Source organism: Homalodisca vitripennis, chromosome 2, assembly GCF_021130785.1.
Source record: "Homalodisca vitripennis isolate AUS2020 chromosome 2, UT_GWSS_2.1, whole genome shotgun sequence".
Taxonomy (NCBI): Eukaryota; Metazoa; Arthropoda; class Insecta; order Hemiptera; family Cicadellidae; genus Homalodisca; species Homalodisca vitripennis.
Window position 1 is genome coordinate 162,886,034 of NC_060208.1, and position 15,536 is coordinate 162,901,569.

The following is a 15,536-nucleotide window of genomic DNA, read 5'->3' on the forward strand; positions in this document are numbered from 1 at the left end:
TCTGTCACCAGGGGCATTCCTCTTAAAATCCTATAAGCTATTTTCATAACAAAAGTAATTTATCATAATATAAACCCTTGTAATTTCAAAAAATATATAAACTTTGTTTTGGAGAATACTGTGTACTTTGCAAGTTTCCTTGGTATCAACTTTACGTTTATACACCATAGCTTTGATATGTCCCCATAAGAAGTAGTCAAGAGGCGATAAGTCAGGCGATCGTGGTGGCCAGTTGATTGGTCCACCACGCCCAATCCAGTTCGAGAAATAAATTAGCATTCAAATGATTTTCTTAAAGTTACGTATAATTTTTATTGGATTATTTTACATCATTATCTTAAGAAATTAATTCTTTACAAGTTTTGTTAATGAATTTTACGTGTTTGTTACACATTTATCAAAGTTAATCTACTTGAAACCTAAATAAAACTTGTTTTTGGACACCGAATTTTGCGTATTTCTTCAGATATCTTAAAAACTACTGCAACTAGAGGTCTGGTACCAATTTTATTCAATTTTTCAGTTCAATTTGCATAATATACATTAAATTTTACGTCCTGGGTAACGCCCAAAATAATTTAATAGGGCTCCCTTTTAATGGTGGCACTGAAATCTGGGCGAAATCTTTCACCCTGTATAGCTCGCTAACTAAGCGTTTCTGGACCTATGTGTATATGAACTTTTTTCATTATTTTCACCGTAAGAACAAGTCCTGACAGTTTTCTCCGTTTCTTCATGGGACACCCTGTATATTGTACTTTCATCGGGTTTTACATAATCCATAAACATCCCTTCATATGTTTGTGTGAAGGGAATGTTTATTCTATTTTAGTTTGAAAACCTAACTAGTATTTGACTACACACAGTGATGGAATCAGCCGTTTGGTAAATCATAGAAAATATCATTCAAGATCGGTCTAAAAACGACTGTTACTGACATTGTTGTGATTATTAGCTAAATATTACGTATGCTACAAATTGTATAATAATTAATAACTTTATAAAAAATAGAAATCGTCATATAAATATAATTAAACAATCTAATTATATTTGATCGCAGTTTAGTTTGCTCTAACTAAAAAAGTCCGCTGGCCTGCACGTTCACGAGACTTGGCACCAATGGATATTTTTATTTGGGAATAAGTCACCAGCACAGTTTATACGCGCAGAGTAACAAGCGGTGTTGAAGTTGTTGTGGATGTGTGTGATTAAAACGCGTTATTAAGTCTTTTTGTTTACATTCCTATTAACTAAAGCAATTGAGTTATTTACTATATTATTGTTTGGTTAGAATAAACTTTGTTGCGTTAGAACTTAATTAGGTTGTTTGATTATTTTTATATGTGTTATGGTAGGTATTACAATCATTACAGAACTATCATCAGAACGGCAGTAAGAAATGGTGCAATTTTGTGTAAAAGTGGCGGTGTTTCCTCAAAATTTCCAGTTCCTCGAAGCAATGCATTTCTGTTAATAAATCTGAACAATTACACCTCATAGAGCAGGTCATTCGGATAGCAATATCCTTTTTGGTTCTCTGTAAACTAGATGTCTCGTGATTTTAGCAACTAAACACTTAATTAATATTTTTTAAATTCTGGCTTGCTTTCGTTCTTATTACAAAGACTTTAATTGGGGTAGGTCTGCTCTTTGTACACAGATGTCAAAGACTAGGTTTTAAGCACATGGCCAAACCTAGTGGTTGACAGTGAGGTTACTTCTGTATTGTTAATTTATTTTGCAAATATAGCATACCAAGATGAAGTTTATTTCATGGGTAATCTACTTGTGTATTTAACACTGTATTTTACATGTAGAATGTGGGATGGATTAGGATTAAAAAAACTTACTTTTTTAATGTAAGAATTCTTCTAGTTTGAAGTTTTTATTTCACTGAAATTACAAGGATATATAATATGTGTGACGTGTGGCAGACATTAAAAATTCTAACTGTCAAAGACTGGGTGGATGTCAAGCACTGGTTGGTGTACCCTTTAGGAAAGTTTTGGTAACTCTGGTAGGCTTAACAATATATAAGTTTAATTAAATTAAAAGTAAGTGTTCTCCAAATATATAATTTTGTTTTATTGGATTATTAAAACATTTGTAAAGTAGCGTTATCTAAAACGTATTATGATTGTTTCTTATTTACATAAAAGAAGCAAAACAAGTTTTGAACATCGGGAACAATTATCATACAATGTCTTATTAATATCAACAATATATAATAATGTAATTAGCAAATTAAAAACTAAAATTTAATTCAAATTGGCTTTGTCGAGCTAGGATTCAAATTTATCGCATTTCGTTCGCGCTTATTCTCGTGTAATGATGATAACCTATACGCTGTCTAATAAGTACCAACAACTTAGAGTAAACTAATTAGCCAATTCAATTTAAGAACCATTCCAATTTGGCTTTCTGGAGCTATGTTTTAATACAGTTCGTGCTTATTGTGTGTGTGATTATGATGACCTAGTGATAACCCCAAGTGTGATTGTTTTCAACAAGAACACACGATCTATTTGAAAAGTCATTCAGATCCATAAAAGACACACTACAATACGAGTGAGTAGTTTTGTTCTTGACCAATTACTTACATTTTCCTTATAATATTTAGCTTAAGCGTTATTGTACGTTTTGTAAAAAATCTTAGTAAATCAGGGTATTTCATTTTTCCATTAACTAATATTAATTCTTAACTTACTTATACTGATTAAGTTATATTAAATTTTTGAAACATAAAACAATACAACTTGTTTAATATTCCTAAAAGGTTGATAACGGTATGAAATATTAGTGTGTTTGCAATTTACTTATTCGTACAATTTTGGTAATCATTTTTTAACGTTAAAACATTTATGCTGGCAAATGTATGAAACTATTTTGGAAGATTTTTGCCTTATCTCTAAGTTGAATTCTTTTTATGTAAAAACGTTTACTGTTTTGCAATGAAGTAAGACATTATTACAAACAATAGTTAAGACACTGGTTTTAATAAAAAAAATAACTTGTTGCTTCCAGTGAAATAGCCATTACTTGAAACAACTACCATGTTTGTCTGATAGTTTGTTATTCATTTTTAAACCGAGTTTTTCTGTAGGAGTTGTTAAGTTTTATATATTTAAAACAAATCCTGCCTGACTCAGACTCCATAATTTTCATGTCTGTTAGAGCATTTCGTGCAAATTTTAACATGTAGGGGGATCCAAAATAGCACAAATATCACAATTAACGGTATGAAGTTTTTAAAAAAATGGCGCTTCAGGGAATTAACTACCTAAATGTTTAAAAAACCCTGAGATTAGTGCTTATTTCGTGAAAGGTCACACTTTGAACATTCATGTCCACTGCACTCAGTTTCAGGATAGTCACTAATTAGTTGCAACAGTAAAATTGATGAAGTTTAAATTTTTAAAACATTTTCTGTAACACATCAAAAAATGGCCTCTCATTGAAAAAATTTGAAAAACTACAGTTTTTTGCTGTTTTTCTTTTCAATATATACTTTAAATCCTCCAAGATTTACATATCATACGTTTTTTCCCCAACTGCTCGTCATATACTCTCTTTTTCCTAATACGCATTATATAGAATACTAAACTTACATTTCTTAAGTAATTTTGTTCTTTTACATGACGATTAAAATGTATAAATGTTTCTTCCAAAAACCCTGGGCTACAATTTAATTATGAGATCCATTTTCCTTATTGTGGCAGTGTTTGGTAATGGAAGCCCTCAAAAATCTATAAGCCTTTGATGAATAAAAGTAGAGTGTAAGTGCAAACTCTTCACTTTAACTGTAAAATGTTGTTAACTTTGTCTGAAAAAGTCTGTTTATCTTTACTTTTATCTTTGTTTTTAAGATTACTTACCAGCAACCCGAGAGAAAACCCTGTAGAATTGTGTTCCAAACTGGCGCTTTTAATGTAAGAAAACTTCTTGAGTTGCTCAGAGCAGACGTCTTGACGTAAAGAACACGAAGAGTAGCCAACAATGCAAAATCCGGCGTTAAACGATGATTCGTGTTTCTACATGAAAAGGCGGATGCCCTTAGTCCCATTAATCGCCACACACATTGAACGCCTGCGAGTCCGTGGATACACCCGCATCGCACAGCTGTATGAGAGTAGAAAACACGGCATGCAGGTTATGGATTTCCAGTAGTATAATTCGTTGATGGGTACTTGAGGCTGTTGACTTAAACAAGTATTTTTTAGGATTTTTGTATTGGGAACGAGCATCCATCGTTTTTGTCAGTTCCTTGCAATATATTTTCCGATCGTTCAAAACAAGTATACACTTTAGAAGGAAAACGGAAAATATTCTTGATTCGTAATCGAACATATCTTTAAAATTAAACCCATTCTATGATGATTTTATGACTTAATGCATGCAAGGTTCAAAATTGTTTTCCCCGCAAATTAAATATCGAAAACCTATAAAGCGCTTCAATGTGTATTAATCTATATTTAAATTGAGTGTACCTTTCACGAAATAAGCACTAATCTCAGGGATTTAAAACAACTATGTGTGTGTGTGTGGTGAGAGTGAGAGAGAGAGAGAGAGAGAGAGAGAGAGAGAGAGAGAGAATACCTAGATATCTAGTTTTAAGCAACGCAAAACTTTGATATTCTATATTGGTAAATAAGCTAAATTTATATTCAAATACTTTTTTTGTAGGAAATTGCATACTCTACAAAAAGGATGCTGTACATTCTGAACGAATTAACTAAATACTCTAATTAATTAAATGCCAACAACTTTAAGGCTACGAACGTATACTACGACATTGGAGAGTATAACAAGATTATGGTCGTAAATCGGTATTCTCCGAAGGTCTATTACTAACTACGGCAATGCCTGGAAGAAATCTCATTATCCATGACAAGTTCCAGAAAATGTATGAAAGCTGGTCCGTTTTCATTGGTAATTACTCTAACAAATTCTCTAGATCTGACCAGTTCAGTCTTTTTTTCCAAGCTCTGTACCGAGTAAATTAGAAGTCGTAGCTGAAATACGAGGTTAAATTAAAACATCAAAATTAAATTTCTGACAAGAAAGGTCCAGTCGTTTTTCTCCTATCACTAACGGTTTAGCCACTAAACGTCCTTAGAGTTAAAACTTTGGTTTAACAAGGAAAAATCTATAAAATAGGTCTACTTTAAACTTCCAGAATCCCTAATATAAGGAAGAGACTATACCTGTAACCCGAATTCCGCTTATCCTCGAATTCCGTTTATCCCTGAAATCCGCTTATCCCCGAATTCAGCTTATCCAGAATTTTGCTACATCCCCTCTAAGGGGCCTGGGCGAGTACCCAAATTATACACCTAACAGAAATTTTACCTGTAAAACAGAATTAAGTTTGGGTATGGCAATCTATCAATGACAATGTTCATTACCTATGAACACGCTTATTGAACTTCTCAGACATCAGGTAAGGCGGGTCATTTACTTTGCGCCATTTTCACATCTGATATGATGGGATGGGCATGTTTTAGATGCTATTTTCCAAAACATAATAACGGACAACATGGATTGTTTAAGGCATACTACTATCCTGCTTATAACCATACTGGAGGTAACAAACTTACATTGTATTTAAAATGATGAAAATTACATTTATATTTTGGCCGAAGCGGGGTTTTCTGCTGAAAGTCACGAACGTATGGGTATGAAATAATGAGTAGAAGACGGAAGGGAATGGGTTTTCAATCAATGCCTATAACCCAATTTTTGCACAGAATATACCGTAACAAAAACACAGACAGATGGGGTCATATATTGCGACTTCATTGCTAGTTAATTGTAACTTCTCAGATCCATTTACTCAAGCAGTATAACGTCAGGTTGATAACGAGCTTACTCTTGAACTTGGTTTTTTCGTCTTTCATCATGCCAAATTCTCCATGAGTTTTTGTCTGTGTCGTATTTTTTATGTAAAATAGGTTATTTTCATGATTACTTTATTGTTTAAATCACTTTTCACTTCTAAAAAAAGAAAAAGATAAACACAGACATATTTCTCTGATAAAAGAAGCAATAACTTGATTTCAAACGCTGAGAATATAGTTTGTTCATTTTATAGCTTTCCTTTCTTGTAATGTTGTATATCTTTTCGAAAATTATGTTTCAAATCCATATTTAGTAGACGCCTTCTGTAGTAGGTAACTTGTGAATTTGAAGATAGCTCGAGTAGAAGCGACTACCTTTCTTTTACTCTACCGTATCAACGCGGTAACTTGAAACCATGTTTAGAGAGTACACGGGGTTATGGATGTATTCTGCCCCATTGATACACAGAAGCATATATAATTAAAAGGGTGCCCAATCTATTTAAGATTTTTGTAACGATTATTAAGTATGACAGATGTGATGACAATGGGAACAATCTGGAGAAGACTGTTAAAGGCTTTATATGTTGTTTATAACCGGATACACGCCGTGTCTTATTGTTTTTATTTTTCACGTACTGCATTGGACCTTCTCAGGAAGAGTCTACTTTGAGCTGGAATATTAAATAACAAACTTTTGGATCGGTTTTTAAGTTAACATTTCCGAAACAAAAGACAAAAAATTTAATCAGTTTTTAAAGTATAATAAAATTTAGGGAACACAGTAAGAGACTTTATGAGGCACAAGAAAGAAAATATTGAAGCTGACAAAAATAAAAACACATTAAAGCATGTTTCAGTCATTGCCATCCTTTTGCCAACAACTGAGTCAGTAAGGTTTTATGTGGAATCCTGAAAGGTGTGAAGTAACTGGTCTGAATTATATCAATTTATTGTACTTATATAGTTTTTAAAGTAAGTTTCTTAAAATGATTCACACTAATTGTAATTCCAATTATAAAAATGACCATAAACCTATAGGAAAAAAATATATATTCAGCTACACAATTTTTTAATGCTGAAAAGTTGCATATATTCAGTTAAATACATTAGTTTTAAATTAGTTAATATATAATTATATATTAGAAATAAAACCCTAAACATGCCAACAACTAAAACACTCTATTTTCAGAGGGGTACAGTTATTGGCACACAAGTGACAACTACTATAACATGACCACTTACATGGTTTATTTATTGACACCCCTTTATGATGGACGTTTTTAAGGTTATATTGCCAAACATAACCTAAAGTCTATCCATTAAGTTCATATCTCAGGTAAAATTAATATGAGATGTAAAAATTACTATAACTGTTGTATAAGAGGATCTTGTAAATCATGTTTCTTAACAAACTAATAAGGAAAGAGAAGTGAAATGCTTATCTTGTAGAGATTTTTAAATAGCATATAACAGAAAAGGCACGTGTTGACTTCCACTGAAAGAACATGTGCTTGCACCCATCTCGGAATATCGAGAACTATATGTTTCGTCCAAAGTATGAAGTACTCTTATTATAGTGAATAGAGTAAAAAAGATGCCAACTTCTGTACCCCTGACAACAATTATTGTACCTCTTACCCTAGGTAAATTGTGAATTTGAAGATAGCTCGAGTAGAAGCGACTACCTTTCTTTTACTCTACCGTATCAACGCGGTAACTTGAACCATGTTTAGAGAGTACACGGGGTTATGGATGTATTCGGCCCCATTGATACGCAGAGAAGCATATACAATTAAGTATATAATTAAGTTACAAAAACATGACAGTATGTAGTAGGAAAACAAAAACCTTTACATTTAGGTTGATTTGGTATACGATACGTTTATGTGTAACAAAGTTTCTAGGTTTATAAGAGAGAAAATTAATTCTTTAGAGCTAAGTGAATAAAATAGCTGTTATTCCGATTGAAAACACATCTTGTTACTAGAGCTAGACGAACATTTCCACTGTTTATTTTATGCTCTGCTCTAATATAAAATAATTTTTTAAAGCCTATTATCAAAAATTATACTTTATATATTACTTCCGCTTGTTTTTATCAAAATTAACCTATATTTTACATTTATTGGTAAGTATAATTATGATAACAATCCAAATATCAAATGTTCAGATTAAATATGTCACATTGAATAACAATAACCTAAAATAATATGCCTATATACTCATAATATATTGTTTTTTCTGTTTAGATGTGGTGCCTGTACTTCATGGCATTATGCCTCGCTGTGTGGAATGTTGACAGCGCGCGCATTTTGGTATTCCAAGTGAGTGGTGCAAAGAGCCACACTGTTGTCATGGAGCCTCTGTTTGAGGAACTTGCCGCCAGAGGCCACCAGCTCACCGTCTTTACTTGTTTTCCACACAAATCACCAATACCAAACTTACGAGAAATCGATGTGTCTCACAGGTGGCCACGCACTGTCAGCAATTTTAGCATTGGTCTAATCAAGAGCACTATGTCGAATCCCTTCAAAACTTCGATATTTATGATGGACATCGAGTTCAATGTGTGTAAACACGTCCTGCCAGACGAGAATGTCAAGCAAGTTTTCGAATTCCACTGAAACATTTTGACTTAGTCATGACTGAAACGTTTTCTGAAGATTGTTTTTGTCCCCTTCGCTTATAAATTTAACGCACCTCTAATCTCCTTTGTCACTAGTAGTGTTCTGCCGTGGCTCTCTGAACGGACTGGTCTTCCAGACAACCCCTCTTACATTCCAAATTATCTCTTAGACCTCTCTCCAAATATGAGTTTATATCAGAGAATAAACAATTTTGTTGTTCAGGTGTTTGCCAAGTTGGTTCACAAATACTATGCAATTCCCAAATCACCAAACCTTGATCACCGAACACTACGGCTACTCAACTCCACACAACTTCACAAACTTATTCTAAACACTTCACTTCTGTTCGTGAATAGCCATATTTCTCTAGGTCAAAGTCGTCCATTTTCCCCCCAACGTTATTGAGATTGGAGGCATTCATACAAGTAAACCATCAAAGAAAATTGCCAAAGGTATTACAGTGATCATGTTAATCGCTTACATTAAGCCATAAAATCATTGCATACTGATAATCATTTCTTTAAATAAAATAAATTTAAAATAATAAATTCTTGTGTATACATTTTTTACGATTTCTGTGCATACACTATTTAATTTCTTTATGACTAAAAAGTGTAACTTGCCAATTTTAATGTAACGAATTTTATTATTAAAGGCCACAAATCAATAACGAAATAAATTACAATTAAATAATTAGGAATGTCATAGATTACATTAAAGTAATTATTATATATTATTTTTTGTTTTTTTTTATTTCACATGCTACTCTAAACCAACTCTTTTTCGTCTAGTTTTATTTAGTACTACTCTTATATTCTGAAAATGTATATTTGTATTGCAGGACCTGCAGAGAATTCTAGACCAGTCACCACAAGGTGTAATTATGGTGAGTTTCGGTTCGCTGGTCCAAGTATCCTCCATCCCTGATCACGTGATCCGTATCTTCTTGAAGGCGTTTTCTTCATTTCCCCAAACAGTTCATCTTCAAGTATGAATCTAACCTTCCAGAAGTTCCATCAAAACGTAGTGATAAGGAAATGGCTACCTCAACGGGAGATTATTGGTAATGAATGCTGTGCTTGAAGTCGATTCAAAATTTATAAAAATTGTATATCAATATTATTTTAGCCTTATGAAATGGTTCAGATTTATATAATGCTAATGCTAATTAAATAGTATAATAATGCAAGTAATTTTTACATAATTTGCCCTTAAGGCACCTTTTTCAATTACACAGTTAATCTACTTAATTCTTCAATGAGACCGGCCATCAAACACAACAATATTAATTTAATATTTTTAATACTCACACCATTAGTCTATATGCCTTTTATTTTTTACTTTGAGACAAGTTTCGGGCTACGGGCTAGTTGCAGTCAGTGTTCCCTTCACACTCAATCATGCAAAGATGGGTGTTTAGGGATTTTATGTAAACCCCGATGAAAGTATAACATATGTGGTTATTTTCGAATTAAATTTAAAATTTCATTTCTTTTTATTAAGTAAAAAATGAGCCATCACATTTAAAAAATATTGGTTCTAAATCTATAACAACTGCTGCTGGTCTTGAAACTTTGTTCGATATCTTATTTAAACACTAGAAGATTTTTCATGCAGTTTTCAAGTAAAAAAAACATTTCAGTGTCGGTAATAATAGGAGAGCTATGACTGTTTGACGATTTTAACCAAAAAAAGCTTTTTGAGCTCAGCGAGTGAACGGCGCAACCAAAAATCAACCTGACCACATTAATTTGCTGGTCTAGTTATTACGCATAACTTTGTCTATTTTATTGTAGTTTTGTTTGTTATAGTTTTCAAGATCCCGTCAGTATTAATAAAACTGGAACATACTGAATATTAATAAAATAAGTATATATTAAAATATATCTTAATAAAATATAATACATGTATTACTTGTCTTAGTCAAATAGTGCTGAAAGTAAAGCGCTGGGTATAATAATCACACGGAAAACAGTAAAGTTTACTGGATTCTGACAATGGCCACCGATATGTTTCCATTTCTTCATGTTCTCGAAACATAGTATACCAATAAAATCAGTTAATGCCCATACTTTTCTTTTAAAAATACTGATGAACTCATAGCCATTTAAATTTATACTTCAACATTATCATAAACATAAAATATCTTTTGCTGATTAACTGGTGATTTCCTACCATTAATTATTTATAGAAAACATAAATAACTCGTGCTTTCCGTACTCCAAGAGTGACCTTCCCGGGCAGCATAATGTTACTGCTATAATTTGTGATATATTTTCTTATTGTAAATAATACTTATAGTAATATATTTAAAGATCGGCATTTCAACTAAAGTTTTTGGTTTTCATAAGTTATACTTTATAAATCCTTTGTAACTAGATGGTGAAAAAATCCAACGTCCTCTTTCCAATTGACCATCAACCCTGAACTCAACGTACTGTGGACTGTGGATCATCCCATTACATTCTCTGAAAACATTCCTAACGTCTGGTTCATGTGTCGTATTTTGCTTTTAAATAGTGGAAGCAGTGGAAGTGTAACTAAACCACATTTGCTAGAAAACAAAAGAAACCAACTGTAACAATAGGTATGTACAATTCATACGTGATATTATGTTGGAAGTGTCTATATTTATCTGGTATTTATTTTCAGAACACGAAAATGTTAAGGCACTTATAACTCATGGAGGATCAGCAAGTACTATAGAGGCAGTTCACTTTGGTAAACCTCTTATTGGGATTCCTATATTCGCCGACCAGTATTTTAACATAAAAAGCAATAGTTGAACGTGGAGCTGGCGTTATGCTCAGTTTGGATAATATATCAGAAGAAGCTGTAATATCTGCGATTCATACTGTCTTAAATTATAACAAGTAAGGGATTTTATAATAAACCATAACAATAATTTAAGTTATGACAATTATTTATAGAGTTCCTTAATTCTCAACAGCTGTAAATGTAACCAACCATTTCCAAAATTTTAAATATTGTAAATTCATTGTAAAATTTAAAGATTTAAAAATTTAAATGAAAAAAACTTTATAAAATTTTTAAATAAATATTTAATTTGATCAGGTACACAGAGAACATGAGAAGGCTGTCACAGCAGTTCCGATGACCCGACCGATGACGCCGCGCTGCAGACGGCAGTGTACTGGACAGAGTACGTCATCAGACACCAGGGAGCGCCACACTTGCGGCCGGCCTCTGTCAGTCTGCCACTCTACCAGTACCTTCTCCTTGATGTCATCATCGTCTTACTTACGCCTTTTCTTATTTTTTACTGGTTCGCGAAACTAATCTTTAGGAAAATTGCGTTAACAATATTCGGTAATGTTTAAAAAAAAGTAATGTTAAATCAGAAATGAGATAGAGAGCGGTCAAATATTTATATTTATTTATTTGGATTTGACTTTAGAATTTTATAATGGAAATAGATTACTTAGCGACAAAAAATTATAAAAATGAAAGGAGTTAAAATAGTTAATTTGAATCTAATAAGTTAAAATTCATTCATTAGCATGTATTCTTTTTAAAATTATGACTGCGTTATATCAAGGTAGAAATAAACAATAGCAACACATTCTACTCATGAAATAAAAATAACATACTATATTCCCATTTCAACTTCCGCTTAGTGCAGCCCTCTGAAATCTGACACTGCCAATACCAGACTCCTGATGAGTCCATGTCTGTTTGAAAAAGATCCCAAAAACATGTCGGTAACAAAGACGTTAAAAACCTAACTTACTCAAACATTCGCATTGCCATCAACTCTCGCCCACCACAGCCACATTATGTGAAGAATTAAAGTTAGTATAACAAATTTCTAGTATAACTAAATAATAAAAAAAATTCTCTTGGAATTACTAGAATCCCTCCAACCACTAACAACTCAATTTACAAAACGGTTCGTATCTCACATCATTTCAGAATGTACGAATATGTGTTTATACTGTTTTGTAATAATGCCTTATCTTGCCTTATGAGGAACAAAGAACCGTTTTATATGAAAATACATAAATAATACAGTACTAATCATAGATAGGAACAATTTTGAATCTGTTTCCTTCAGTAAATATTTATATTTAAATTCAAATCATTGTGTGGCGTTATTTGTGCATCAGAATCGGTATGTGTCATTTAATATCTTGTTTAAAAAACGCTTCCTTATACCTTATTTTGAGTATTAAGTTCCATAAAGGTGCTAATACATCCCTTTGATAATAGGTCAGGCATAATGGTTCTAAATATTCATTACAATATTTTTGAGAATAGCACAAAAATGATTAAGATTTTATTTTATTGTTTCAGTATACCTAAAAATAAATAAAACCATGTACATTTTTGAATTATAACTTTTTATATGCAGTAGAGTGGTTATATATAAACCTACATCTTCCTATCTAGAATTATTCAGGCAGTGGGGAGAAGAGAAATAGATTCTCACGTATAAGCAAAATTCCAAGATATTTGGTTGAGTAGATATTTAATATTACAGAAGTTGATGTTTAAAACATTTAAGGGCAGTGGGATGGCATCCTAAAGTATGATATATTTTTTTCAGTGCGGAACGCTCAGAAAAGAATAGTTGTTTATGTAGAATCTGATGAAGTCATTATTCAGGACACAAAGTATAGTGTTTGGTCAACTTTTTAATGATTATCATTATAGAAGTGAAAATTACGTTTCTCTATATGATTTTCTTCTGTTCTGAAGTTAAAGCGTAAATTATAGCAGGTTTTTACTTGTAGTGTGGGTAAAAAACTATTTGTTACTAACTTCATGTGTCTGTACTTAGTTCTTGAGAAAAGTGTATTAAAAGTATAATATGTTTTCTAGAAACCTGATTGAACTTAGTTATCACTTTTCTAACTGTGTATGTTTGCTGTGCAAAACCACCGAAGTAAAGATATCTTATGGGATTACAACAGTTTTAAGGGAAATACACTTGGAAGATTTAAAGTTCAAGATATTTTACACTTTTTTTATTTTAATTCGTATTAAAATTTATAATTTTTATTTTCATTAGAATTTTACTTTTAAATTAAACATCAAATAATGATGTACTACAACAATGACAGTGAGTTCAAGGCGTCTTTCTTTTCCTTTAACAACCTCGTTAGGCTTTTAAATACTGCTCAATTTCCTATACGTGAATATTTATTTATCAACCTAACATATGAATTTATATTACATAATATAACATACATTAGGTATTCATTCTAATTAAACCATTGAAGTCCATTAGCGCTATTCACATTATTTACACATGTTAATGAATAGCTATTATTATATTTATCATAATTATATTCAGACGTGATTCAAGGATAAACCTAGAGATACAATATTAATTAAAATAATCACTCGAGGTCATACAATACAGTGCTGTGTGTTTTACCACACAACTGTTTACAAAACGTCTAAATACTGAAGTATGACGCAATACATACTTTTGTAGTTTGGGTGTCTCTGATGTCGGAAACGATGCCGGGGGTTATTCGTCACCCAATTATTTTTGGATCCCTTCAAACGAAACATGACTCCCAGATTCCAGGAGTCAAGTCTGCAACAGCATCAGATTTCAGATACTGCAAGTTAAGAGGCAGGTGAACTGAGAGCTAAAGTTAACATTCACACATCGAATCAGCCTTTCCCACTTAATTGATGTGATTCGGGCCAAAGAAGTCATTAAACTCCTCGATACCAGGGTTTGCTTTATTAGCATTGCTGTAGTTATATACTTATTGCGCTCGGTGATAACTACAATAGTACTTACCTTTGTAGCAGTGAAACAGTTTGCACTTCTACTGTCTGCGCTCACTAAGAACAAGATACAGGTATGGCAATCCGTAATTTATTTAATGTTCTCTGCTTCAAATCGGTTCTGTCTAATATTCTTATGATTTAACAGTGTCAACTACTATACAGTGTGGACATAAATATATGAAAATGATTAATGATTTAGTGAGTTAGAGCTTATCACTCATGTTTAGTTTAGTACATGTCCATTAAATATAAGTTACTTTTACTTTGTCGCTAGATCTTAGTTTTGGAAACCATCTTGAATCCCCAATTTTAAATTTGGGACAGTTTGATGTTTAAAATAAATAAGGCCATAGGCATTTTCATCCGAATATTTTTATTCTGGAATTCAACCTTTCAGTCCGTTAGAGTTAGTTATTAAGAAGATTCAACTTTAATAACTGATATTTTACTATCCAGAGTATCATGCCACGCAACTACTAATATACGAAAGTATCCTTTTAGGCAGGTTTTTTAAATTAACTATGTAAACAGTCATTGTCTATATAATAATAAAAAAACTAATTTGTGATAAAATTTATGATGCATTAAAATGTCCATTACAACTGGCTGTTTACTAAGAGCCTCTGAAGACAATCACTATCCGATACCAACCAAGTACATTTTTATCATGACACAAGCCACCAACTTCAAAAGGTGAATTGCTTGATGAAATTTTGATTATCGTCATGCGGTAAAAATGTGAACGAACTGGTTGCTGTATTTAAAATTTTAACCATTTATATAATTGCTACTTTGACTATAATTTCTTCGGAATGGTCTGTACCCTTTTAGGACGATAGGGCTATACATAGCGACAAAATCGTCTTCTAAGAGGACGATGTGGGTTATTTACAGTCCGTATTATGTTTTAATGTTTATGAAGTGACAAACTTGTAAAAAAATAATTTTATTATCTTAGTAAAAGTAAATCCTACGACCTTTCTACAAACAGTTTTTGGGGCCATGTTCTAGTACACGTCAACTACATCCCATAATGCTTAACAGCTGCCGTATCATATCAATCAACGATGTTTCGTTCAGACAAGTGATTGTGTTATTCATTTTTGTGTGTTCGTATCCTTTTTTTCAACCAATCAATCATCGGAATTTTGTATTGTTATTGAACTTGTATTAAGAAACCGATTTACTGACATTTCTTACGATGATATTACTTTTATTCTTACAGTAAAACTAACCGATAAAAAATTTAAAAAACGCAAAAAACTAAGTAAACTAAGCAAAATCTGACCCTGCCAGGGAC